This window comes from Rana temporaria, chromosome 1 (assembly GCF_905171775.1).
Source record: "Rana temporaria chromosome 1, aRanTem1.1, whole genome shotgun sequence".
NCBI classification, from domain to species: Eukaryota; Metazoa; Chordata; class Amphibia; order Anura; family Ranidae; genus Rana; species Rana temporaria.
The window spans coordinates 458,615,584-458,641,210 of NC_053489.1; the positions used below are offsets into that span (position 1 = coordinate 458,615,584).

General features: G+C 41.8%; 1 protein-coding gene across 1 annotated transcript in view; it reads left to right on the plus strand.

The window, feature by feature from the left end:
• Positions 1-25,627, plus strand: part of GRID2 (glutamate ionotropic receptor delta type subunit 2) — a 740,228-nt gene that overhangs the window by 165,467 nt on the left and 549,134 nt on the right. The window lies entirely within an intron of this gene.

Consider the following 25,627-nt stretch of genomic DNA (forward strand, 5'->3'; position numbering starts at 1 on the left):
ATAATCCTAATGACTTTAGGAATTTTCTCCGCATGACGGACCCCGTATTCAACAGTCTGCTGGAACTTCTGTCCCCCTATATCACGAGGCAGGACACTGTGATGCGCCAAGCCATCACGGCCGAGCAGAGGCTTATTGCCACGTTGCGGTACCTGGCGACTGGGAGGAGCCTGCAGGACCTCAAGTTCTCGACAGGCATCTCTCCGCAGGCGCTTGGGGTCATCATACCGGACACGTGTGCTGCCATCATCAAAGTTATGCATGAGGAGTATATTAAGGTAAGTTTCCTGGCTGTAATAATGTGGCCAACTAACTTTATTTTTATTTTCCCAGATATGCTGTGTGTTTAACTAACGTTACCTTTTCTCCCTATGCATGTTGATATAAGCTTTACATGTTTTATTCTTGGCCTACCTGCATATTTGTCCCTTACCCAATATTAACCTGTCCAGCATGCTATCCTAGGGACAAACCCACCTTGCCATTTTTTAAAACATGACTTTTTGTTTTTTGTGTCCCCCCCCCCCCCTTCAAACTTTTATTGTCCCCATCAGAGGGCTGTGGAGTCTCTTAATGAAGTGGCCCTATATATTTCATTTCCCAAATTCTCCATGCACATTTTTCTAATGCAATTTTAATACTGTGAACTGTCACAAGGATGCTTGTAGGATGTTTTTGTTACAAAGTACTAAATCTCTATTTTTGTTTGTCCCCACAGCTACCCTCCACACCACAGGAATGGCAGTCTGTGGCTTCCCAATTTGCCCAGCGGTGGGATTTTCCAAACTGCGGTGGAGCAATAGATGGGAAACACGTCCGCATTGTGCCCCCACCCCGCTCGGGGTCCTACTATTATAATTACAAGGGTTATCATAGTATTGTGTTGATGGCGGTGGTGTCGGCACAGTATGAGTTTCTATATGTGGACGTGGGGAAGAACGGCCGGATGTCTGATGGGGGAGTGTTCGCACGGACTGATTTCTATGATCGTCTCCAAGCTGGTGGTCTGGCATTGCCACCAGATGAAGATAATGTGGAAGGACTTCCGTTTGTGTTCCTAGCGGACGAGGCTTTCGGGCTTGGTCCTCACCTCATGCGGCCTTTTCCCCAGAGGACCCTCACCTCAGAGAGGAGTGTGTTTAATTTTCGGTTGGGCAGGGCTCGGAGGGTAGTCGAGAATGCCTTTGGGATACTCACCAACCGGTTCCGCCTGTTCAGGACATCGATACATCTGGCGGAATATAAATTGGACACCGTTGTATTTGCCTGCTGCATTTTGCACAACTTTTTACGCAGGCACTCCCAGACGTACCTACCCGACATCGGTTCTGAGGCAAGACTACCCTCAGATCCCCTTCCCGGGCTGGACACTGGTCGCGCTGGCTTGGCCCCCCAATCAGCTCGTGAGGTACGCGACAAATATGTTGAGTACTTCATGGGTCGGGGGGCCATTGCTATGCCAGATCATATTTCTTTCTAATTCGGCCCCCAAAGAAAGGAATATTCTAAAAAATAATAAATAATTAGACCATTGGACTTTATACAGTTGTTTGTCATTAATGCTTTTTCTCTTTTTCTGTCTTCCTGGTTCTCTAACTAACTTCTTCAATTGTAATGCATAATTGATTTCTCCACTTTTAGTAACTAACCACATTTTGCACAGTATTCACTCATCTACAAACAGGGTATTGAGTCTAGAAATAAGAAGCAACTCCATTTGTAAATTTTGAGGTCAAGTATTTTAATTTTTGCTTGTTCATGACCCCAAAAATTATTTTATAGTTTTTTCATTACTCCCTGCTTTTGTACTTAGGAGTCTACAAAATTTTTTTATAATTTTTTTTTTTTTCAGGTAATTCAACCAAAAATATTATGCAGATTATACATTTATTAACAAGTTCACTTTTTTTTTTATCAAATATAGTTAGATTTATTGTTTACATATATATATATATATATATAGATTATTTTTGGTGGGGTGTTTACCGCCTTAATTTTTTTTTTTGGGCATATTTTTTATGCACAAAAAACAATAATTTTTTAACCATTTTTTTTGTTTTTGGTGTGTTTTTCTAAAAGTAAATTTTTAGGTGAGATTTTGGAGTCAAATCTCTACTTCACTAAATTCAGTGATTAGAGAGATTTATAATTCTATATATATATATTTTAAATTTTTTGGCGTTGTTTATTCTTTATGGTCTAAACTTTATAGTATCCCAAAATGTTCAACATGGTCAAAAAGTAACAAAATCCAATTCCAAAAATATAAAAACTCACAACAGCAGTCAGTCATGGTGTGCTTTCACACTGGAACACGCCAAAATTGGAAGATACACACATTCAGTGCAAACTCGCCAAATGTCATTGGTTCAACAGACAAATGGCCACATGTGCTATCTGACATCATGGGTGATCAATGTCTGTGTTCTGTGGGAGCAAACCCTTCCTCTCAACTACTTGAGGATGGAGGAGGGGGTTGGACCCACAAAGCACAGACATTAGATATTCTGTGATGGCAGATAGCACATGTTGGCACACTGTGTGTGTATCTTCAAATTTTGGCGTATTCATTATTCAAACTGTAAAAATGTTTGTGGGGGCGGGGGATGGGCGGGGGGTGTTTCAGTCTTTGACACGGCCCATCATGTCAATAATGTTTTTAAAATTAGATTCGATGACCATCATTCTTTGCCGCATATTGTCCATTTCCGTGCAGCATTCCAAAAGGACATTTGTTAAATTCTCTTCCATGACAACCATCCTTTCACGCATATTGTGCATTTCAGTGCTGCACTCCATTACCTGCTGAATAATTATAGCAGCACTTGCACGTGAAAATATTGGCACACCATCCTCCTCCCCTAAAAAAAAAATTAAAAATGGCATTTACAACATTATTTTTCGATGAGGCCTATCTACATATGTTTTTTTGAATCAAGCTAGGGTGACACTGACCTGATGGGCTTCTCCTTTCCACCTCTTCGACATCTTCTATCACTCCTCCTTCTTCCACCACCTCCCCATCATCTTCTATCACTCCTCCTTCTTCCACCACTTCCCCATCATCTTGGACTCCTCCTTCATCCATCAATCCACCTTCTTTCAATTCGCCAAATTGTTCTTCCGCCACTTGCCCTTCATCTGCTATAACCTCTAAGTCCAAAATTACTTCTTCCTCCTCTCTTCCTTCCTCCTTTCTTCCTTCCTCCTCTCCTTCCACATCCTCCTCTCCTTCCACATCCTCCTCTCCTTCCACATCCTCTTCTCCTTCCACATCATCTTCTCCTTCCACATCCTCTTCTCCTTCCACATCCTCCTCCTCCTCCACATGTTGAGATGGCAGATTTTGGCCTTGTCTGGCCCTCTCTGCCTCCTCCAAATGCTGGCGACTTCTTTCCCCTGAAATAAACCAAAAAAAATGTAGACTCATCAGCACACAGATATTGGAGAGCATAAATCGCACACATTGCTTAGAAGATGCTTTCATTTAGTTACTTTTATCTTTCACCAAACCTACATTTTGCAATTACTTCTATATGGCAAGCTCTGATCCTGCCCCTTTTTAGCAAAGTGACACACATGGATGTCCCCCCTAAACTGTATTTCTGGGAGACCCTACCAAAACACATATTTGATTTGGGGAGACACAGGTGCTCTGCATTGCAGATGTGAAAACATCTGCTTTATTACCACTGTTTTTAGAATGAATCCTGTTTGCCTTTCCCATTCTCATACTTTTTTTTTCTAGAACTAGCTTTTACACAATGTTTACAAACAAAGTTTTTGGCCAGTGAGCCATGTCCAGGTGTGTTGTTCCTGGAATAACCGAGCCTTTCTGAGAAACTATGTGATGTTACGTTGTTTACTAAGAACACTATTTGTAAATATGTAGTTATTTATGTCCTAAAAAATAAATGACAACATGTCTTTAAAATTACAAGCAGGCCAAGGAGGCAGATGGTGAAATATACATGGCAACACATTATTGCAGACAATCACCCCCCCCCCCCCAACCCCAATATATATTTACTTACTTTTACGCAGAATTTTAAGTATTTTCTTCATCTGATGTGGCTCCCTCAATTTTAAGTCTGACCATCGTTTCCTCAGCTGTTCCTTGGACCTGGTGATCCCAAACATCCTCTGCATTCTCCTCGCCACCTTGTCCATAATATGTGCCTTTCGGCGGTTAGGGGTCTTGTATGGCCCTAATTCACCATCATAGTCCTTCTTTCGCATGATGTAAACTAACTCCACCATTTCCTGGAACCGCATATTAGTGGCTTTATATCTTCTTTGCCTTGATCGGGACGTCCCTGCCTCTGTCCCTTCACTTGTGGCATGAGAGCATCGTGCCCGCTCGTGTGACATCGCCATCTTTCCTTTCCCACAGAGATTATGGGCGTGGAAAAGATGAATTCTTACGCCATGGGCGGAGAAGAGGGCGGCGTTTAATACATACGCGGAGTGTAGAGAATGCAAACAACGTGTTTACGTCGGTTACGCGGAGAATCTTCGAGCGCATCCAGAACATACACAGTTAACGCCATATTTCCTAAACTCATTGATTAGGGGCCTCGCAAAGGTGACGAGGGCGGGGTTTAATAAATACGCGGAGTGTTTAAAAGGTTTACGCCGTGATTACGCATCTTACGCGGTAATTAGGCGAGCGTGAGAAACGAGGAGCGAGAGACAGGAAGGTAAGGAAATTAAAAATGTGATCAGCAGAGGCCTTGAAAATGTAGACACATGGGATGGGGGTTTGGGCTGTTGGTTGCACCCTTTTTAAGCTATTCTGTCTATGGGGTACCACAATGTTATTTTGGTTTCCAAATGCTTTTGGACACCTCACAAAATAGAGATGTGAACAATGCTGTACCTCATTGACAAGTTTTTGAATGGTGTATTCAGATCAGGCAAAGTATTGTTCAAGTGTTGGTTGTACAGAGGTCATTAGGAAGTGTCTTTTATGTCATCCATTGTCAGGGGCATGAGATTTACACATGAAAGAGTGCCTAGATGAAAACTGTCATTTGTAAGCATTGTTTATTTTTCTATATTAAAAATATTTACTGCAATGTGAACAATGGCTCTGCATCTAGCAAATCAATGTTTGGTACAAGCAATGCGGCCGAGCTGCCAATCATTGTTTAAACAAGAGAGACTGTGTTTGTAATTAGATATAGGTAATAAATTTGAAGACACATATTAGATCAAGGTCAACGCTGATCCTTTGGAATATTTATTTTTCTGTGGTTTATGTTTTTGTAATCTAGACTCAAAAAGAAATATAATTTTGGAAAAATTACAATGGACCTCCTACAAACCAAGGAATCTATAGAGGCCTTACTCCAAAAATATCAGGAGACGCCCATCCTGTGGAATTCCAAGCACTCTTTATATTGCAATAAAGAGGTACGAGCGGCAGCACTAGAAGAGCTAGCAAATTATATGCAAACTTGGGTGCCAGGATGCACTGCCAACATGGTGAAGGATAAACTTGCCAACCTCAGAAGCACATACAGGAGAGCATACAAAGCTAATAAAAGCAAAAAATCGGGAGCAGCAGCAAGACAAGCAAAGGAACCCAAACTGTGGTATTATAAACAGATGGCTTTTTTGCGGGACGAAATGGAAGGCAGGAAAACGATGTCGAGTCTTTCTTCCAACCTTTCCTCCATGCTACCTTCCAGCGGACCTTCCCCAGATGACCACAGCCCTGCAGAGTCGGAGGAAGAGGGCCTGGCTGACAGAGATGCAGATCTGCCACCTTCGATGAGGAGGTATAGTAGTTTCCTCTATATTTCTGGCGTAAATAATTCTTGGTGGATTAATGATTAGATATTGTAAAAAAAAAAACAAGCTGGGAAAAAGCAAAAAAAAAGGTGTTCAGACAAATAGGTGTCAGAGATGACAACTGCAGGGGTCAGAAGTAGAGTGTATTCAAGTAATAATGAACAGAAAATACTAAACGAAAAACATGAAAATGAGTGTGGTTTTATTTAGCGAAATTGTAAAAAATGTCATTTTTTTTCCACACAGGAAGAAGAGATCAGCCAGGAGGTGGCAGATCCTCAGGTGTCTGTCAGCCAGGAGGAGGCCGGGGTCAGTGGCAGCCAGGAGGAGGCCGGGGTCAGTGGCAGCCAGGAGGAGGCTGGGCCCAGTGGCCTGCAGCAGGTCCACCCGGCCAGGAGAACCACCACCAGCCAATCTTCTCCCCCCCAGGTGAGGCCATCAGGCCGAAGGAGGCAGTTGAGGCCTGTGGAGGAGGCAAGCCTCCGCATGATCCAGGAGGCAAGCGCCATCATGAGGGCCCCCCTCAACCCCACAGAGGCCTTCAGTGCCTCATTGGCCCATGATTTAAATGAAGGGGAGGAGGACCAGAGAAGACTGGCAAAGGCCCTGATGAACCAGGTCCTTTGGTGGATGCAGAGGGGCCTGCTGACCCCAGACACTGGGCTATGTGACCCGGCCCGGCTTGCGGAACACCATCCTCCTGCTGCCACATCGACCCCACCTGCAAGACCCCGTGTTCGATCCGCTGGAAGGCTGCCTGGAGGGAAGGCTGGAAAGAGGAGGAAACGTTGATTTTCTGCCTTCCATTTCCTTCCACATAAAGGACATCTTGTTTGTACTACCACAGTTTGGGTTCCTTTGTTTGTGTGCTGCTGCTTCATATTTTTGTGTTTGGCTCCTGAGGCTTGGAAGTTTATCCTTCACCATGTTGGAAATGCAAGTTTGCATATAGTTTGCTATCTATTCTAGTGCTGCCGTTCTTTTTATTTTTTGTGATGACATTTGCCTGAATAAAAGGCTTTTTGCTTTCATTTGAAAACATGTCTATTGTTTGTTATACTGTGGGGATTATTAGGCAGCAAACCTTTAATAAATATACAATGGGTAATTTACAAAGGACACTCTCCTTGGGGGGGGGGGACATTTGGTGTGCCAACATGGTTTAATATTCTCTAATGAAACACCAAAAAAAAAAAAAAAAAAAAAAAAAAACATGTAAAAAAAAAAATTTTTAAATGGTGACATAACTAGAAACAACAAAAAAAAATAAAAAAATGCACATTCCTTTACAAAAATGACTACTATAAATTATGGAGGACCACCAACCAAAACACACGTCTGGCATAGCAAACATTATTAAAGGATTACATCACAAGCAAGAAATGTGACATTTCAGTATGGGACAACTCTATTGAAATTGCATCAGCAAGAGAACGGGGTTATTCTAGCAAGAGAAGAATTAATAAAACGAGGCTTGAAAATGTGGTTTAGTGCGCCTTTTTAAGACATTGTTCTCTTGCTAGAATAAAAGGTTTCTAATGACGAATGTGCCATATCCCAAACAAACGCGAGTTTTACCTGAACGAGCGCTCCCGTCTCCTCATTTGGACTGAGCATGCGCGGGGTTTTTGTACGCTGCTTTTGTGTACAGACGACCGAACATGTCTGACGGACACGATTCCAGCAGACTGTTTTAAAGCAAGACCAGGAAACAGTTGTTCGTTGGAAAACGGTCTGGCCGACGATTGTTTGCTGGAATTCTGTACGTTACTGCCTACACACGAACGAACATGTCCGCTGAAACTGGTCCGAGGACCAGTTTCAGCAGACATGTTTGGTCGTGAGTACGGGGCCTCATAGGTACTTTGCCAAACCTGCATAGTAATTAGCATAAGTCCTAAGCACATACGTTTTAACACAGCATCTTCATGAAGGGCAATACCAGAGAGAAAGAGTGTACAGGATAAAGGGAGCCTCGTTCAATTTCTGACCATCTATTGGGAGTGTGTTGGCTTGACCAGGAGGCAATGGTGCGTAGGTGGGTAGCATAATAATACTTTTTTTTTAAATCCACTTTATTTTTATATCTTTTTTTTTTTTCATACATATATATGTGAGCGTGAGAATATTGCGCAAACTAAAATATAATATAAGTGGGCAGCCAACACACAAAATATATTTGTGAAGAAAGTGTAAAAAATAAAGTGTAGCGCAGGTACAACTCAGTTCTGCCCGGGATTCCCCAAACAGAGTAAGACACTCCTGAACTAGGAGTGATCAAATTGTATTCCCCACAGGTGTGATAAAATGAATAAAATTATATATATCACACTTGTAAATGTTATAATCAAACAAAGGAAATTGTGCGTGAATAGGTATATGTGCCCATATACTTGGAAATGAAAAAAATTTACAAAAATAAAGTGAATCAAACCTAACCAAACACCAATATGCTCATGTGTTCAACTAGTGTCAGTGCGGGTCCCTGGGGGTCAATTCAGCAACTACATAAACTTGGAAACAATATAAATAATATTAGTAACCACAAGGGAGGGTGTCAATTCTCCCAATGTTCAGTCGTTAGCATATAAACTGAACACCAACCATAAAAAGTCTTTAGAGGAAAAAAAACCTACAGTCCTTGTGGACAGTTTAAAAAGAAATATAGTCCTTCCTCCTGTTAGTGGTATTAAACAGGTATGTATTCTTCCCACTTGTATGAACTTGTTGAGATAAAAATCTTCAGCAACACATTCCAATCAACTCAGAAGGGATAGTAAATGGATACTCTTACCATATTCCAATGACCCACTGCTCATCGTACGATGGGTGGGTCTCCAATGCTTGTATGGGCCGATTGCCCTCTCTGGTGTCCCTTGCGGTGGTATCCTCCCAGAACTCTTCAAAGCCTGTATGGTGTCAGGATGTTTGCTAGTAGAAGAATTATACTCACAATCCAGGGGGGATCGGATATTTCCAAAAGGTGGTTGGTAAGACGTAGTGGTGCCAGTTATTGATCACACCAGGGTGTATGAGGAAAAAAGAGAAAAAAAGGAGCTCCTCATAGTGTAAAAAAGTTGTGATTTTAATAAAAACTTCAAACTGGTGTCACTACAAAAAGTCAACACTCTGGGTAAAATTTCTCAATAAAATTCAGTGGTGAAATCCAAAAAAACAATCCAAACAGAAAACATGCAGCAAGTATAAACTTCAATGCCCTGTGACTAGGCAGAAGAAATCCACAGACTGTTGCAGATGATGGCGGTATGACCTGTGTACCCTACCGGTTTCGTCTCGATTTGGACTTCTACTGGGGTGTGTACACACCCCAGTAGAAGTCCAAATCGAGATGAAACCGGTAGGGTACACAGGTCATACCGCCATCATCTGCAACAGTCTGTGGATTTCTTCTGCCTAGTCACAGGGCATTGAAGTTTATACTTGCTACACACCCCAGTAGAAGTCCAAATCGATACGAAACCGGTAGGGTACACAGGTCATACCGCCATCATCTGCAACATTCTGTGGATTTCTTCTGCCTAGTCACAGGGCATTGAAGTTTATACTTGCCGCATGTTTTCTGTTTGGATTGTTTTTTTGGATTTCACCACTGAATTTTATTGAGAAATTTTACCCAGAGTGTTGACTTTTTGTAGTGACACCAGTTTGAAGTTTTTATTAAAATCACAACTTTTTTACACTATGAGGAGCTCCTTTTTTTCTCTTTTTTCCTCATACACCCTGGTGTGATCAATAACTGGCACCACTACGTCTTACCAACCACCTTTTGGAAATATCCGATCCCCCCCTGGATTGTGAGTATAATTCTTCTACTAGCAAACATCCTGACACCATACAGGCTTTGAAGAGTTCTGGGAGGATACCACCGCAAGGGACACCAGAGAGGGCAATCGGCCCATACAAGCATTGGAGACCCACCCATCGTACGATGAGCAGTGGGTCATTGGAATCTGGTAAGAGTATCCATTTACTAACCCTTCTGAGTTGATTGGAATGTGTTGCTGAAGATTTTTATCTCAACAAGTTCATACAAGTGGGAAGAATACATACCTGTTTAATACCACTAACAGGAGGAAGGACTATATTTCTTTTTAAACTGTCCACAAGGACTGTAGGGGTTTTTTCCTCTAAAGACTTTTTATGGTTGGTGTTCAGTTTATATGCTAACGACTGAACATTGGGAGAATTGACACCCTCCCTTGTGGTTACTAATATTATTTATATTGTTTCCAAGTTTATGTAGTTGCTGAATTGACCCCCAGGGACCCGCACTGACACTAGTTGAACACATGAGCATATTGGTGTTTGGTTAGGTTTGATTCACTTTATTTTTGTACATTTTTTTCATTTCCAAGTATATGGGCACATATACCTATTCACGCACAATTTCCTTTGTTTGATTATAACATTTACAAGTGTGATATATATAATTTTATTAATTTTATCACACCTGTGGGGAATACAATTTGATCACTCCTAGTTCAGGAGTGTCTTACTCTGTTTGGGGAATCCCGGGCAGAACTGAGTTGTACCGGCGCTACACTTTATTTTTTACATACATATATATGCCTATTCGGCATCCATTTCATATCATTTGACATACATTATACCACATTATATCACATTTTTATATTCCTATACTATTTCAATGTACGTCTCTATCTTTTTATACCCCCCCCTCCCCCCTCCTATACGTTGTCAAGCATAATAATACTTGACAACGTCAGGTGCCCCAAGACCTCAACGAGTACGAAAAGCAAATATTATGGATCTCACAATAAGATGAGACTTATTGAGCCAAATAAAACTTAAAAACCATTGTTGGAGAACTTGGAGATGAGACATTGGTATGGGAACGGGTAGGGTCTCGAAAAAGTTATGAGTTTTGGGAGAATGGGCATCTTCAGTACATTGATCCTACCCAACATAGATACAGTAGAGGATCTGTGTCCCATTGCCTCAGTATACAATTGATCTCTCTGAAAAGTGGGGGATAGTTAATGGTATATAAAGTAGAGTAGATGGGCGTTAAGTTAACTCCCAGGTATTCGAGAGACAGGGAACATTTATAAGGATACGTGTGTTGTAAGGCAGCTAGGAGATCAGATAAATATGAGGTATTACATTGCATTTATCCTGTGCATTCAGATGGTGTGATTTACCCAAGACCCATAGAGTTTAGATTATACAGATAAAATAAATACTAGCAAAGGTGGGATAACATGGCCCAGTCAGTTATACACAGGGTGCTGTCAAGAATATAGGCAGTGCTGGGCTTTGCAAAATAAATCACAGATGTGCCTTATATTAATATATGTTCTAAATTCAATAAAAAAATATATATTTTCTTTTTATCATTTATTTAATGTAATAGTGAGTAACCTGATTCTAGATCCACACTTGACTATATTAACTCATCCAGATACAAATATCTATGTGAATCACTATCAGTGGGGCAAAATGTACAGAGTTGGAGCTCTGTTAGACATGTGCACATATTTAAGCCTTGGATGCCAAGGATATTAAAAATCTATTATTTCCTCCTAAGGAAACTGTTACTGTATATATTATGGCTGTGAATGCAGCTTTGTGATGATGCTAATGAGGATTATTTTTTAAGGAATATAGTAACATGCAAAGCACAAAATACAATAAACGTTTACTGTGAACTGATAGAATATTAAATTAAATTAGTTGCCATGAATTATTGCATGCTACCTGTTGCCATTATCAAGCCTTACCGATAAAAAAAAAAGCCTGCTAGGTTGGTATATTATGGTACAACATGTTGACAGTGGAAAAACATACATTCATAAAATAAATGTCAGGTATTTCAGATAACCCTGGAGTCCATAAAACATTTCCAGTGTTCCTGACACTTACAAGGTGAAATATTTACACAAGATGTTCTTTTCAAAAGTTTGATGAAAATTAATTGGATTAGAAAAGTCAAGGCAAACAAAGAGAAAATCAAAAAGAAACAGCAACAGTGCTTAGGCGCAAAAGAACACAGACTTGGCAATGCTGTAAATATACAAAAAGGAAAAAGATGGAAACTTTTCTCAATGATAATATTTCTTGCCATACTACATTTCGTATGAGTACTAAATATACATTACATATGATCTTCATCAAAACATATGGCCTATACACTCACAATAAGTTCTGACCATTCATCAGAGAATGTATTATATATTGAGACCACTGGGTTGAATTGGATCTCTCTGTCCTGCACCTGTAAAACCTGACCTTGCCTAGACTTGAAAACACTGACTTACATGTTAAAAGTTTTAAATTGCCTTTATTTAGTGGAGGCAAATTTTCTAAGGCACACATGTTAGCTAAATAACAATCGATGCAAAGACAGCAGTGCTAGAAAATCACATATTGAAATCAGGCATGACATTGGCTGTCGTAAAATCTATCAATAGATCTATATTAATAGACCCTGTTTAAACCTCTGGCCAGGGTAACACTAATTGCAGTCTTGCAAGTGATGAGGCCTGGTGGAGCGCTCAATTTAAGTAAAACAAAATAGTGGCCGAAGGCCACTCATCACTGATGATGATGGTCCTTGTCTGTAGTGGTCCTCTGGTGTCCTGCAAAAGAGTTTCTCCTCTCTAGTGAGATTTCAGCAGCTATAACAGGTACTGCTGACTGTAACACTATATGACAGGGTAGCTAGAACACTGAGAGCAGAATAGCTTGAACTCTGAAAAGTCAGATAGCTGGAACACTCTGGGCTTCCTCCCTAAAGCAGCAGTACGCCATAAAGCACGTTGTCTCTAGCAGTTCCGCTTTCCTCATTCAGTCAAAGTCCAGGAAGCCTTGAGGTTCCACCAGATTTGCAACAACAAAGTTACTGACCCAGTCTTTTTCTTTAAGATGGTCTAGGCAGCACACAGCAGTCTACACATGGTGCTAGGCTCACTAACAAACAGCCAAGCCACACCTCAATCCAGCAATTCTATCTTCTGTGCCTTTTTCTGGTCAATTTTCCCAGCACAGTAGCACAAAGTTCTGTTAAATTGGCTCAGCTCTCCAACAGCACCAGAGCCCTTGACTCCTGGGCTTCAGGCACACATAGTACCCTGCTCTCTTTGCAGGTCACAACACACACTTCCCCAAGCACCCATTTACCATTCATGTCTCCGCGCTCTGACTCATACTCTATGTGGCTCCCTTCACTTCTCCTTGGTGGTGATGCTGGGCTAAAACCTACAAGCTTAGCACAAGATGGCCTGACTCTGCCAGACAATCAAAAGCAAGCATGAGTCTAGATTGCAGAGGCTGGGTTTTTCATCAACCACATCAGCAGTAAGTCAGTCCAGCCTTCTATCTCCCTAGGCCAGTGTTACTCAACAGTCTTCAAGGTGCCCCAACAGGCCATGTTTTCAGGCTTTCCATTATTTTGCACAGTTGATTTGATCAGTTTCACTGCCTTAGAAATTAGCACAGCCGTTTTATCTGAGATACATCCTGAAAACATGACCTGTTGGGGCGCCTTGAGGACTGGAGTTGAGAAACACTGTCCTAGGCTGTCCATCAAGGGGAGAAAAGATAAATAAGGTGTTTTTGCTGCTGTTTGTTTTCAGGGAATGATTTAAAGGGCCCAGCCAAATCATCAATTCAATCACATACTGTAGAGGTGTGTGTGCATGGATTTTTTCAATCTGTGGTAAGTCAAAGGCTTATAACTATTGCCCTCAAGTTGTCATTGAATTCTGCTTACACTGCTAAATAGTTTTATCCTGAATTTGACTGTGATTTAAACTTCCTGAATGGGATACAATAAAAACACCAGTGTTATGGCATATCATTGTAAAAAGTCAAATATAAGAGGTTCGGATGAAGAGGGTCTGCCATTATACCTCTTTCACACTGAGCTGCCCATAGTTTCAGCAGTAAAACACCACTATTTTTACCGCCGACGCTATGGGCAGATTTGTGGCGCATTGTCACCTTTAACCCCGCTAGTGGCCGAGAAAGGGTTAAAACAGGTGTATATGAGGTAAACATTCCTCTAATCCAGTGTTTCTGAACCTTTTTTCAGTCAGAGCATCCTTAAAATGTTTTTTCAGTCTTGAGGCACCCCGTTCTAAGGCTTGGTTCACATTATTGCATGTCAGGGAATGCAAGCAAAATCATGTGTGTTCCCAACACGCACGCTAAAGTGCTGCTGTTTAGCTGATGCACAGAGGTGTCATTCATTCGAAGTGTTCTTTTACACCGGCAGACCGCCTGGTGGACTCTGCTTTACTCAGCAGGGGATTGATCTGCTGGTCCCCACTGAGCAGGCAGATCACAGATCCGTCTCCACTCACTGTGTTGAGACGGACCTGTCAGAGCCTCGCTCTCCTCTATGGGAAGATCCGATGAAAAAGGACTGCCTGAAAAAAATAAAACATGATCGAGAACGTAGTTTGTACGTGTGTACAGTATATTTGTTATAAAATTGTGCTGAGTGGTTTATTTAAAAAACAAAACAAAAAAAAAAACATTATCAGCAAAACTAACATATTCTATGTCAAAGCACACATCACAAGTTTTTGGTATGAAAAATTTGGTGATTAGCACACTGCAAGTGACTTGTTATTTTTTAATAAATGGCAAAGGTTGATTTTCTTTCTACAGATGAAAGAGTCTGCTAAGATTCATACTGGGAATCGTTCCTCTACATTACCCCAATTGTTCTGTTTTTCGACAAAACAATGAAGCCAGTTACCTTAGCAAACCATATAAGCTGTGTTTTTTAGTGCCTAATCAGCTTATATTATTTCTGCTTCTCTCTTATGATTTCTTTCAAACCTTTAAAGGGGCAATGTGATCTCCTAATATTTTTATGGGTCAGTGCTTACGAAAGTCGCACCAAACTTTACCGTATTTTACCATATTTTTTGCTCCATAGGAGGCACCTGACCATAAGATGCACCTAGGTTTTAGAGGAGGAAAACAAGAAAAAATAATATTCTGCACCAAATGCTGCTGATTTGGAGCACAGGAGAGGATGCCCACATCCCCAATTAATATACTATAGTTTGTAACTTACACAACCAATCAAAGCTGATGCTTAAAAATAGGCATCTATCAAAGTGTGCCAGATATACAATTCATAGGAAATATCACCATCTTATAACAAATTCACCATGCAGGCTGTGAGCACAGCACTGCAGGTGCAGTCTGATAAAGAAAGACCTAAGAATGGCTTGATTACCTGTCACCATGTACACACATCGCATGGTCATTCCAGCAGATGACCCCGATCGATCGGCATCTGATGACACAGATCAAACCGGGAGGAAAAATCGTCCCGGCACGTGCGCCAGTGACATGAACCCCAGCCAGCCTACAGGGCCCAGAAGACATAGCTGGGAAAGGAGAGGGGAGGTGCCCTATATTGTAATACAGCGGCAGCTGGTCAGTAATTTCTCCATAAGACGCAGAGGCATTTCCTGTCCTTTTTTTGGGGGAAAAAGTGTGTCTTATGGAGCGAAAAAAATGGTATATATAATGACTCTGCTATATTAATGCAGTATAGAAAAAAAAGAAACATTTACTTTTGCCATATGTATTACAACAGTAAGTGTATATTGCTATACTCTCTGTTATGTACCTCTGCACAATGCAGACTATACCATTTATAAAAATCACGCTGTAATTTGTAGCTGACATGTGCCCCAGTGAGCATAGAGGGAGGAGAGCCATTCATGTGACTATGACTGGTGCAGTCATGCGAAAGCCATACTGCTGCTTTTTGAATTGGCTCAGTCAGTGAAGGAAACCAGTGAAAGTTAAACTTAGTATCAAGAATAACAATCTCCAATACATCTCACACTTTTGGACTGTTATTGATGGCAATAGAAATTATAGGTACATATATTATATTATAGGCAGGGCCGGACTAGACTATTTTGCGCCCTAGGCGAGACCAGCTACCTGCGCCCCCCCCCCCCCTAAAAAAAAAAAAAATTATTCAATAATCTTAGCACCAGAACTGGTCCAGGTGGACAGGAGATGGGGTTCAGCCAGGTGGGGGAAGGATGGAGCAAGGTAGACAGGAGTTAGTGGTGCAGCCAGATGGAGGGATAGAGCCAGGTGGACAGAGGGGGGGGGGGTGCAGGCAGATGGCGGGATGGAGCCAGGTGGATAGGAGGGGGGGTGCAACCAGGTGGAAGGAGGATATAGCCAGGTAGACAAGAGAGGGGGTGCAGCCAGGTGGAGGGAGGATATAGCCAGGTGGACAGGAGGGGGGTGCAGCCAGGTGGAGAGGGGAGGGGCAGCCAGGTGGACAGGAGATATGGGTACAGCCAGGTGGAGGGATGGAGCCAGGTGGACAGGAGTTGGTGTACACCCAGGTGGAGGGATGAAGCCAGGTGGACAGGAGGGGGGTGCAACCAGGTGGAAGGAGGATATAGCCAGGTGGACAAGAGAGGGGATGCAGCCAGGTGGAGGGAGGATATAGCCAGGTGGACAGGAGGGGGTGCAGCCAGGTGGAGGGAGGATATAGCCAGGTGGACAGGAGAGGAAATGCAGCCCGGTGGAGGGATAATATAGCCAGGTGGACAGGAGGGTGCATTGCGCTGTGTCATTGATCAAGCCATCGAGGAGCAGGAAGATGAGGAAGACGCAATGCTGGATGAATTCCCGGGGGGGGGTGCTACTCCACCTGAGACAAGTCAACAACAGGAGTCTGAAGAGGAGTCAGAGGAGGATGGTGCTGGGGCGGATGAGGAGGAGCAAGAAGAGCATGCTTTAAACCTTTCTGGGATCCCTGGTGTTGTCTGTGGATGGGGGGAGGAGAACGACATTATCCTGGATGATGAGCAGGAGCCAGGCCACTACACCACTTCCAGTTTAGTGCAAATGGGGACCAGTACTGGGTGGCAATGTACTTAGACCCCCGGTACAAACAAAAAATGGCAGATATGTTACCACCATCACAGAGGGCTATCAGAATGCAGAACTTCCAGGCCTTGCTTAGAGAAATGCTGCATTCTGCTTTTGCGTGTGCTGCCAGAGGAATTTCCACTCACAGAGAAACAGTTGCGGGTACCAATCCAACAGCGCCTGCAAGAAGAGGGCGGTTTGAAGATGTGTTGGTTACTAATGATATGACATCATTCTTTCAGCCGACCCATCGACAGCTCTCCTCCAGATCCAGCATCAGGGAACGCCTAGACTGACAGGTGTCCGACTACATCGGGTTAACAACCATTGTGGACTCACTGAGAAGTGATGAACCCCTGGACTACAGGGTGGGCAGGCTTGACCTCTGGCAAGAGCTTTCACAATTTGCAATGGAACTGTTGGCTTGCCCCTCGTCCAGTGTTCTGTCCGAAAGGACGTTCAGCACAGCAGGGGGGTCGTGACCGATAAGCACACTTGCCTGGCTCACGACAGTGTTGACTACCTCACATTTTTAAAAATGAATGAGGCATGGATCTCGGAGGAATTCAACACATGTGACCAGTGGACCATGTTCGATTCAAATTCCTCATGACAGGCCACATATATCCGCCACCACCCATAACAATTCATGGTCCCTGTCTTAGGTAAATACAGTGGCATAAAAGGCCTTTTATGTCCGTTGAATGCCTAATTTTTGGAGCCTGCACTTATTTACCTTGTGAATGACTAATGTACCTCCAGCCACAGAATACAAAGTTGTTTGCTGTCAGGTAAACGCCTGTCGGCTAATATTTGGGCCCTGTAATGGCTGACACTTACTTCTGTATCCGGTTTTTCGCTTAATACTTCTGGTAGGTCAGTGTCCATGTTGTGGGACTATTTGTGCACAGCTAGTTAGTATTTTGTGGCTGCCAATTTGACCTGCAGGTTTTTAATGTTCGCATGTCATTAAAGTCAATGGAGCCCGTGGGCAAACTTGCGGTTTGTGAACATTTGAGAAAGTTTGCAGTTAGCGTTCGCGAACCGCCCCGTCAGATGTTCGTCCATCACTACTCAGTATGCTCAGGCAGCACTGAGTCCCAGTCAGGGTCTCAGTAAATCAATGTAATTGTCCACTAGACTTGAATTAAGTAATAATACTACTCCTGCTGGGCCACATTAAGATGTAAAGACCTAAGTCAATAACTGTAAAACCTATGCATAGCATGACAGGCAAATGTAGTTAAGCCAGTGGGGCTGATTAACCCTGCGGGTAGAGGCCATGTCTTACTGCAATCGGTTCCGTATACAGGGAGTAGGGAGTAGCTGGTGTCCAGCAACTTTTATGCATCAAAAAACTCCCAGTCAGTGTGCTTCACAAGTATGTACCAGATCCATATAAGATATGATGATCTGCTCACCCATATACAATGTCCAAGCCGTCCTAGCTCCTGGAAAGCTGAGGGAGACTCCAGTGCTCTCCACCTTGCCAGCTCACAGGATAGGTGGCTTGATGCAGTGTCCATTGTTTGGGTTGTTCGGCTGTATACTAAGCTCACGGTGCCTTCATGGAGATGGAACTTGATTACTTCAGGCAATTCACTGGAAATGTCAGCAGCTAGTTTGGCATGTCAGTTGTTATAGAAATAATATAAGCTTTAATATTAAGCTTTTCCATTTAATTCTAATAAAATGCTTTATACTCAACATTTTTCCTGAAAAATACAACGGCACCTTGTAATTTCTGGGTTAAACATTATAAAACAAAAGTCAAAAGATAGAAAGCTGTTCAGTGAAATACATCCCCCAAAGGGATGCAGTAAATTAGAGAGTTAATAAAATAAAAATTTTCACAGGATGAAGTCTTCATTTTTATTGTTTAAATGTAATTGGGGTCAGCCATCCAGAAATTGGTTTAGTTGGAATTTCTTTTATTAACTTTGATTGATTATGTGGAAATAGATTGGACAGATTTAGTGCATAGGCATCAATGTGAGGCGATAGAAATGAAATGTTTGTTCGTTAAATTAAATAAATTGCAGAATGCTTTTTTTTTTGTGGCACAAAAATCTGAATTGACACTCTTTTGAATTTGTTAGTTGACAAAAATAAATTAATCTGAAGTTTGTTATGTCTACATCTATGTTACAACTATGTGAACACACAGTTATTGGATGAATATGGAATACTGCACAGCAATTTACTAAAAGATAATGGGCTAGATTCAGCAACCAGATACGGCGGCTTATCTCCAGATATGCCACCGTAATTTCAAATCTGCGCCGTCGTATCTTTATGCCAATTCTCAAAGGCAGATACGTTGAAAAAATAGGCTTCCTCCGCCGACGTAACTTGAATACGGCGGTGTATAATTGTGTGTAATTTTACGCTGGCCGCTAGGGGCGCTTCCGTTGTTTTCGTCGTAGAATATGCAAATGACCTAGATACGCCGATTCACAAACGTACGTACGCCCGGCGCAATTTAGTTATGTTGTTTACGTTAGGCTTTTTCGGCATAAGGTTACTCCTGCTATTAGGAGGTGCAGCCAATGTTAAGTATGGACGTCATTCCCGCTTCCAATTTTGAATTTTTTACGTCGTTTGAGTAAGTCGTTCGTGAATAGGGCTGGACGTCATTTCCGCTCACGTCAAAAGCAATGACGATTTGCGGTGGAATTTCGAGCATGCGCACTGGGATTCTTTCACGAACGGTGCATGCCTCATCCTCATTTGAATTAGGTGCGCTTACGCCGGCCCCATTTACGCTATGCCGCCGTAAGTTAGGAGGCAAGTGCTTTGTGAATACAGCACTTGCCTCTATAACTTACGGCGGCACAGTGTAAATATGATACGCTGCGCCACCGTAATAATGCGCGCAGATACCTGAATCTAGCCCAATTTGTATTGCACAAGTAACCAAACACACTTATCTGCATGTTTACTGGGATCACACACTTGTGCAAAAAAGACACATTTAATGGCTTTTGCATAGGCTTCGCAATACTGTGATATTATTCTTTTTATTTTCTTTGTCATCAAACTCCATTTCCTTTATATACATCATACTGTAGATCATTTCTAGCAGCAGGAATAAGGACCTGTGGTGTTAAAGCAAGTGAATGAAAGCACATTTTCTTATACTCTACCAAGAAGAAAATATGTCTATATCTATAATGCTAGTACTTCGAAATCTACTAAGTCTGCAACCTGTTTTAGAATGAGAATATGTAAATCAAAGAAAATATGTAATTTATTGCAGCTTTCCAGTTCTTAGATGTGGTATCTGAATTGATTTTCTATTTGTAGTTTCTTTTTCTTTCTCTTTATTTCTACCTGGTGATCCTGCCAGTATGACACTTTCTGTTCTAGGGGGACAACCCTTTTTGTAATGTTTCTATGGAGGGAGCAGCATCGGGACTGCTGTGCTAGCACTACAGAATACCTCCTACATTCTTTATTTCTGTAATGTAAGGGGGATGGTCTACAGGTAATAGAGGTGAGCTAGGCAAGGATGACAACACTGCTTAAGGCAACAAGACAACACTGCAGGGTACACAGGGTAGCACTGGGTTTCTGGCATGAGTTTTTAGCAGTTATTGAACAGATAACGTATAAGAATACACTTTCAATGGTATGTAAGCACTTTTGCAATGATAACTATTGTGAAGACAAACAACAAGCAAATTATTACAATTATATTCTTTCACAGTGGACTAGTTCTATATATTTTGTAAAGGGTTGGGTGAAAATGATTGTAAAGGCTTGTTTTTTTTTTTTTTATTGAAATAAAAAAACATGTAATATTTACCTATTCTGTGCAATGGTTTTGCACAGAGCAATCCTGATCCTCCTCTTCTCGGCTCCCCTCACACCAGTGCCCCTATAGCAAGCTGCTTGCTATGGTAGCACTTGTGTGTACTCATTCCCAAGCCCGAATACCTCATCACTGTCTATGATTGACAGTAGCAGGAGCCAATGACTCCCACTGCTGTATCTGAGCCAATGAGGACAGATATTCTGGAGTGCCCCCGCTCTCATGCACACCACTGGATTGAGATTGGGTCAGGAATGTTTTTGGGGGGCTGCCAGGGAGGGCTGGATTCAGAAATGCAGAAGGTTTTTTTACCCTACTATATAAAATGTAGCAAGATAAAATAAAATCTTCTGCCTTTACAACTACCTTAAGGCTTGCAGTGCCACAAAGAGAAATTAGAGGGAAATGTTTTGCTGTGAAATCAAGTATGTCAACAAATAAAAGGTGCTAATCACACAACTTGATTATAGACAAAGTAAACAGGTAATGTGTTATGTGCCTTGTCAATGAAAATCACAGTTAGTCACACATATGGGTTACATGAGGGCAGCACAAGCCTTTAGCTATATCTACTGTAATGCTATTTGCATGCAAATATAGTTTTCTTAGCTTAACATTCACATAATGTAATTACAGTTGTACAGAAAATGCCAGGGGATGCATTTAATACTGTTTATTGTTTCCTTTTTAGGTGAGATCTTGTGAAGTATCTATAGAACTTACTGTTTTTAATGTATTATTTATGTTACCCTGGCCTTTGACACTGTAAGGGCAACCATACATTATATGATTTTTTTCAAGCATTGGAACTGATTCAAGCCTCAATTCCAGTAATTGGCTTTATAAGGATTCTATCCCAAGGATCATTATTTAGCTAGTGTACATAGTTGGCTAGGTAGTAAAAAAAAGGGCACATATTCACCAAGCTAAGCCCCCACCCTCTTGAAAAACATTCAGACATGTCCTGTCATTTATTAGTCCATGGGGGATACAACAGAGCCTTAAAGTGGTATTAAAGGTTTGATTAAAAAAATAAAAATAACAAACGTGTCATACTTACCTCCACTGTGCAGCTTGTTTTGCACAGAGTGGTGCCGAACATACCCTCTGGGAAGCGCTCTCCCGGGGGGGTTACCTTGCATGCACGCTCCCGAGTCCTGTATTCGGCGTACATAGCCACCGTGTACAGGACTCCCCCCCCCCCAGGCTCTCGTGTCATTGGAGTTGATGGCTGTGCTGCTATCAATCTATCCAATGAAGAGCTGAGAAGTCCAGGCCGAGAAGAACCAAGAAGCCAGCCCATTCTCGATGCAGGACTTTCGAGGGCTCAGGTAAGTAAACGGGGGGACTGGTGGGCCTGTAAGTATCAGATGTTTTTTCACCTTAAAGCATAGGATGCATTAAGTTTAACAAACAGGAAGGTTTACAGCCCCTATAAGGGTTACCAAATTGTAAATGGGGTGCACATGATTAACAGTAAAACAACACTATTCATTTTAGCTTAAATACAAATAAGCCTAGAAAAGTTCAGTGTAACACAATTCACTGATTGATCAGGTACTGTAGCATAAGTAGGAAGAGGTGAGCCCAGAGGGTAATTGGACAAATGTGTTGAGGCTTAGGGGAGCAAGTGAGAAAACACAAGCATGTGCTAGAATGTTGTAGCCACTGATCCCAAATTGTGTTATAGGGACAACATCTATGAAGATAAATTTGTTTTTTTAAGGGAGGATGGCATTGTCTTCTAGAAACTAAGGGCCAGATCCTCAAAAGGGATATGCCGGCGTATCTACTGATACGCCGTCGTATACCTGTTTCTATCTTTGGAACTGATCCACAGAATCAGTTTCCAAGAGATAGACAGAAGATCCGACATGTGTAAGCGACTTACACTGCCGGATCTTAGGATGCAGTACCGCATCCGCCGCTGGGGGCATTTCGCGTCAAAATGCCGCCTCGGGTATGGAAATTAGCACTTACGGAGATCCACGAAGCTTTTCAGCTTCGTTTTTTCTCCGTAAGTTTTAGTTTGCAATCGTAAAATTAGGGCTGCTTTTACAAAGTGTAAACTGTTTACACCTTGTAAAAGCAGACCCTTCTGTCCAGCGACGCGTTTTTTTTTTGTTTTAAATTTTTTTTTTTCGCCGTATCTTTTTTTTTCCCGACGCAACTTTATTGACCCGGCGCGATCCACAAAGCTCGGCGTAACGTAATTTCGCGCTATGTACGTCGGGAAAATGATGTCACGAGCATGCGCAGTGCGGCCGGCGCGGGAGCGCGCCTAATTTAAATGGGAATCACCCCCATTTGAAGAGGAACGCCTTGCGCCGGCGGAATTTAAGTTACACAGCCGAAAATTTCTAGGTAAGTGCTTTGTGGATCGGGCACTTAGGTTGAAATTTTAAGGCAGTGTAACTTAAATGGGAATTTTTACGTTACGCCGGCTCTTTGTGGATCTGGCCCTAAGATTGTAGGAGGTAGGAGGTATTCTGTAGTGCTAGTACAGTTGTCCATTCAGGGTGGTAATGTTCAGGGGTCTAGACTTTGGAACAAATGGAATGTTATTTTCTTTAGCAAAAGTGTAGTCCAAGAATATGCCAGCAGCTCCAGAATACACAAAAGCCTCACAGGAGACAAGTTCAGAGGGTAAATGGATAATTGAAGGAATGGTAATCTTTTTCTTGGAGGATAAACCTGTAAGGTCTAAGCTGGCTCCTCCAACACTGGTTAGACCCTTGCCTTTTACAGGACAGGAAGGGCAGACAGATAATAAATGTCCTTTAAGTCCACAGTACAGGCATAGGCCCAATGCATGCCTCCTTTGTTTCTCCGTCTCAGTTAGGTGGAGATGGCTTACATCCATGGGTTCCACTGGTGCCTGGGGTTCAACTGAAACTTCCGATTCTGGCTGAGGTGGTGCTTGGAAGTTAGGGGCCAAACGGTAAACTGGCCTATGAAACTTGCGAGTTCTAAGTCTCTCTTGGCACCTTTCATGATATCGGACATCCAGACGAACACGCAGCTCTATGAATTTCTCAAGGTTTTCTGGGGAATCCTTATAGACGAATTTGTCTTTGATGCGATCTACAAGACCTTTTCGGAAGTCTGCACGTAATGCCCTTGAGTCCCAATTAGTCTCCGCAGCAAGGGTACGGAACTCGATAGCATATTGTGCCACCGACCTGGTGCCTTGTTGCATGTCCAAGAGCGAGTACTCAGCTGCAGAAGCTCTATCTGGCTTGTCAAATACAGTCTGGAGAGAAGCCAGAAATTTGTCAGCATCTTGCAGAACAGGATCATTGCGTTCCAGATAAGGAGAGACCCAGGCCAGGGCCTTCCCCTTTAACAAGGAAATTACAAAACTCACTTTGGCAGACGAAGTTCATCTAACTTGGCGTCCAGGGAAGAAAGATGATGTTCATGAGCTCCAATCAATTGTCCCTGATTTAAAATCGCCTTAACAATCTCAGCAGGGTTCACTGCCATTGTGGCCCGTTTGTAATGTAAGGTACCTGTGATAGGTACTGTCCGAAGTGGAACTTGTGTGCTGAGGATTCAGGCGAAAACATAGTCAGGCAGATTAGGTTGGCAACAGGTCAGACAAAATGGTACACAATCAAAATCCAGATGGGCTGCATTGATTGAAAATTGTCCACAGCTGACAGCAGGTGGGGCTAGTGAGTCCAAGGTAAGGCTTAATACTGCAAGGACATTTCCAAAAGTCCAGATCTCCTCTGTAGCACAACAGGTAAGGCTGCAGCTGTAGGACCAGGAACATATCGGTTCAAACGCACCCAAGTACATGACAGTTGGTTCACTAACCTTTTTCTTCGATTTCCATTCTAAATGTTTTTTTTTCTTTGTCTGAATTTCTCACTTCCTGTTCCTCCTCAGTAAACTTGCCACCATCATCCAAGTGGTGGTTAGTCAGCCAGAACAGCTTACTGAACAGCTTACTGAGGAGGAACAGGAAGTGATAAATTCAGACAACGAAAACAAAGAAAAAAAAACATTGAGAAGGGAAATCGAAGGAAAAGGTAGGTGGACCAACAATGTACTAGCTTAAAGGAACCTATTTAGAAAATAAAAAACAAACATTTACAACCCATTTAACTTAATGTTTATATTTGAATCTGCCTTGCATAAAGATATTATACCCATATGCGACACATATTGTATGAAGAATGATTTTATACTATTATATTGACATTCTGGTTCTAAGGAGAAGCCCGTAGGAAGCATCAGTAACAATCCATCGTCTGGAAGGCTGTATATTTGTTTACATTAGCAATAGAGATGGATATGCACAACAATTCATTTATCATAATTACTGCTAATCAATACTGATCATCAGGATATCTTAAACAGACTACACCAGATGTGATTAGTTGTCAGCTCCTATTGAGGAAAGACACACTGAAGAGATTCTACAGTAAGCTAAAGCTACTCGTGTAATGCCTACAGATGTTTTCTAGCCTTTTGTCATTTTGCACTTGGAATTTATAATGAGCTAACATGCTGCTATGTTATTAAGTTTAATTCTATTTAAATCAATTTCACTCAGACTGAAATATAATGCTGAAAAGATTAACTCACTTTCAAGTAACCCCTAGTTGACAAAATTAAAGCAAAATGTACACACCAAACAAAATAAAACTCACATATGAGCCAAACTTATTTACAACCAGTTTAGCCTTATAGAGGGGCACCAAAACACTGTAAACGTGTTGTATTCCATTTGGTTTATAAAGACAGATAAGACTTCTTAAATCTTAATAAATGTTAGACACTCCATGTATGTATCTACTGTTTCAATTGTCTATGCAAACATTGGAAAAGTAGTAGTGAAAAATAAGTATTTGCTTCCTAAAGAAGATTTGTTTTGCCATTTTACCTTCTCAATTTTTATGTGCATGCAACCAGTTTACAGTGAATAATAATATAACGTATGCTTATAACATTTGTGAGAACTCACAAATGGCCCACTTGTTTGACAATTCAAATGTTTAAAGTACAATCTCGGGCTGGATGGGGTGTCATTCATTAATATGCAATCCAGTGTAATTATCCTTCTGTAAAAATAATCTTTTGCCATATTTGTTTGCATAT